This window comes from Pseudophryne corroboree, chromosome 1 (assembly GCF_028390025.1).
Source record: "Pseudophryne corroboree isolate aPseCor3 chromosome 1, aPseCor3.hap2, whole genome shotgun sequence".
Taxonomy (NCBI): Eukaryota; Metazoa; Chordata; class Amphibia; order Anura; family Myobatrachidae; genus Pseudophryne; species Pseudophryne corroboree.
This window is the reverse complement of record NC_086444.1, coordinates 858,204,920-858,208,365: the sequence shown is the minus strand read 5'-3', so window position 1 is coordinate 858,208,365 and position 3,446 is coordinate 858,204,920. Positions and strand designations below refer to the sequence as shown.

The window sequence follows — 3,446 nt, the reverse complement described above, 5'->3', positions numbered from 1 at the left end:
CACCCGGACCAGGTCGGGTTTATCCCCGGCAGACAGGCCTTTGACAACATTAGAAGGGCGATCGATACCCTGCACTTCGCTGACTCTTCTGGAGTCCCCTCCCTGGTGATGGGGTTGGACGCTGAAAAAGCGTTCGACCGGATATCGTGGGTATATATGGACTGCACCCTCCGACGCTTTGGTCTTTCGGGCGGTTTCCTCACGGGCATTGAATCCCTCTACGCTTCCCCATCAGCTTGTGTCCTAGTGAACGGCCTATTATCCCCTCCATTCTCGATTGCGAATGGCACGAGACAGGGCTGTCCTTTGTCACCCTTAATTTTCGCGCTAATGATGGAGCCTCTGGCGTCGGGGATCCGCAGCTGCCCGGATATCTCGGGGATCACAGTGGGCTCTTCTCAGTTCAAGATCTCTCTATATGCGGATGATATTTTGCTCACTCTCTCGAACCCGCATATCTCTCTCCCAAACCTTTTCAAAGTTATACGGGAGTTTGGTGTTATTTCCAATTTCAAAGTCAACGCTGCTAAGACAGAGGTATTGGACTTTCACCTACAAACCCCGCTGAAAGCCTCCCTATGTAATAATTTCAAATTTGACTGGAAAAAATCCCGCCTGAAATACCTGGGCGTATTTCTCACCAGACAATATTCCCAACTATATGCAGCTAACTACCCTAGGTTGATTCATAGTGTTACTGGTGATCTCCAGAGATGGTCTGGTCAGTTCATTTCTTGGTCTGGCCGAGCCAACGCTCTGAAAATGAATGTCTTACCTCGCCTCTTGTACCTCTTTCAGGCACTCCCGGTGCGGATCCCCTCACAAGTGTTCTTAGACTTGCAGAAGAAATTCTCACACTTTTTAAGGTCAGGCAAAAGGCCTCGGGTTAGATTCAAAACGCTCTATAACAGGGCCAGGGAGGGTGAACTTGGAGTGCCCAACATTAAATTATATTATTATGCGGCCCATCTATCACAGGCCGTTCTCTGGCACTCGCACATATCCTCTCGTAGATGGGTTCAATTGGAATCCGAACTTGTTCGTGTGCGCTCCATCTCCACCCTTCTATGGATCCCTCGATCTCACAGACCCCCTGAATATACTAATTTCCCATCTATAACATTCACCATCTCGCTATGGGATAGGCTCACTAAGATCTTTGCTCTATTATCCTCCCCTCCCGCTCTTGCTCCCCTCTGGGACAACCCACTGTTCGCCGAAGGACGGACCTCACAGGCCTTCCAGCACTGGTCGGCTCACGATCTTCTGTTTATCAACGATATTGCACTGTCACGCTCTTTTCCAGCCTTCTCAGATTTACAGAATCGATATGGACTCCCTCCGCAATGCTTCTTCCAATACCTGCAATTACGTAGCTTTCACATAGCATTTCTCCAATCACACAGCTCTTTGTCCCGATCCCCTCTGGAATCATTATGCTTCCTTCGTTCTCCCTCTAGGGGCCTACTGTCATCGATATATCGCCTCATGCTCACTCATAACCTACCCACATTGGCCCCTCATGAAATAGCTTGGGAAGCTGACTTGCAGGAGCACATAGAGACAGACACCTGGGAGCAGATTAAACAGAATCTGGTTTCCTCTGCGACCTCTATTAGACACAGAGAGAACTCGTTTAAACTATATGTCCGTTGGTACCTGGTTCCGACGCGACTGAGTAGAATATTCCCTTCCGCATCGGATAGATGTTGGAGGGGCTGCGGATCAGAGGGTACCCTGCTCCATATATTTTGGGATTGTCCCGGGATAACATCACTCTGGAAGGTCATTCGGAGACTGATTTTGCGAATCACTGGAGTGAACATGCCCTCTTCCCCGTCCTTCTTCCTTTTCCCGAGACCCATTCCCGGAACACCGAAATCTTCACAAAAGCTCATCTGGCACATCACGACCGCACTGAGATGTAAAATCGCTTTCCACTGGAAATCGCACACGATTCCATCCATTGCGGCTGTGATTGCTGCTGTCTGGGATACTTACCATATGGAGTTCCTCTCCAGTGTGATCGAGAGCAATGCAGTCACCTTTACTGATATTTGGTCCCCATGGCTGGCGTACTACAAATGCCACCTCCCTTGACATACGGTTTTTGATATACCTACTTATTTGATATCATATGTTTACAATGCTGCTCCCCATTCCCTCTCCCTTCCCTCCCATTTTCCCTTCTGTCTTCCCCTTCCCCCATCCTCCTGTACATTGTCTATTGTACTTTGGTAAAATTTTCAATAAACAGTACTTAAAAAAAAAAAAAAAAAAAAAAATTCACCTCCACATCCAGTATCATAAGTTTTTTTATGATCTGATGAGAGTAATTCCATTCAAAGAAATCATGAATCAGAATTTATGTTCATTACGATGCACCTGTGGGGAAAATATTAAAACTGGAATATCAATAGGTATCCAGAAAAAGTGTAAGCAGAGGCACTAATCAAATAAATGAGGACTATACTGTTGTCCAATTTACAGTGCCTTCTGTTAAGTGATTTCCTGGTATGAATTAATTTGCCGCGTATAGATCTAAGATCAAATTTTGGTATAACCTAAGTGGTTTACTAATAGACAGAGAAAATGGCAAGGGTCAAAGGTTACTCCAACACTTCTGCTTTTTGCATTTGATAGGGAGTGTGATTACTGTACCCAATATTCCCTAGTGGTCTCCCGTCTCGGTACTGATTAGGCTTCTCACTGCTTTGCTTCCAAGATCCGACGAGACTGGGCGTAGCCAGTGAAATATGGCAGTAAGATACTCAATTATAGCAAATGAGAGAGTGTGTGGTTAATGACAAATACCGAGAATAGAAGTACTTCTGCTGTCCAATGGATATGCACAGGGTCTCTGTTACTGTAGTACTGCAGAGAAATAATTCACTGGCATTTGGATGAGAGAGTACTCGAGTAAGAGTGATACAAAATGAATAGGTTAGGGGCCCCGCCTTCTGCTGTCCACTGTCATACAATTGATTATAGCGGACAGTGTATGAGAGAGTTGGGCTGCCTTAGCCTATTGAAAAAAGAAAATGTCAGCAGTAGTTGATACCACTAATAATTAGTAACAATGTATCAGATGACAGTTGTGCAATTTTTTTTTAAATTAACACTCACAATTTATAACTATATCAGATGACAGTCGTGCAGTTTTTAGAAAATGCAAAACACTCGATAATTCACCGTGCAAACCCTGCTTAATGGGGAGGATGTGAAAGATGGGTGTAAATAGCAGCTCTATAAATTAGAGCAGAGGGTTACAAATGGTGTTAATGGTACTATTTAGACAGTTTACTATCATTCTCTCTTTTTGGCTGCTCAGCAAATTATTGATACTTATTTATCCAATAACATACATTGCAGTTGCAAATAATAGTAGGCTATTATAGTATGCACTTCTAGGACAACTATCGATTCTTGAACATATGTACTCAGGG

At 44.5% G+C, this 3,446-nt stretch overlaps 1 pseudogene; it reads right to left on the bottom strand.

Moving 5' to 3' along the window:
* Positions 1-2,649: 2,649 nt before the first annotated feature.
* LOC134948938 (5S ribosomal RNA) lies at positions 2,650-2,768 on the bottom strand (annotated as a pseudogene).
* Positions 2,769-3,446: the final 678 nt, after the last annotated feature.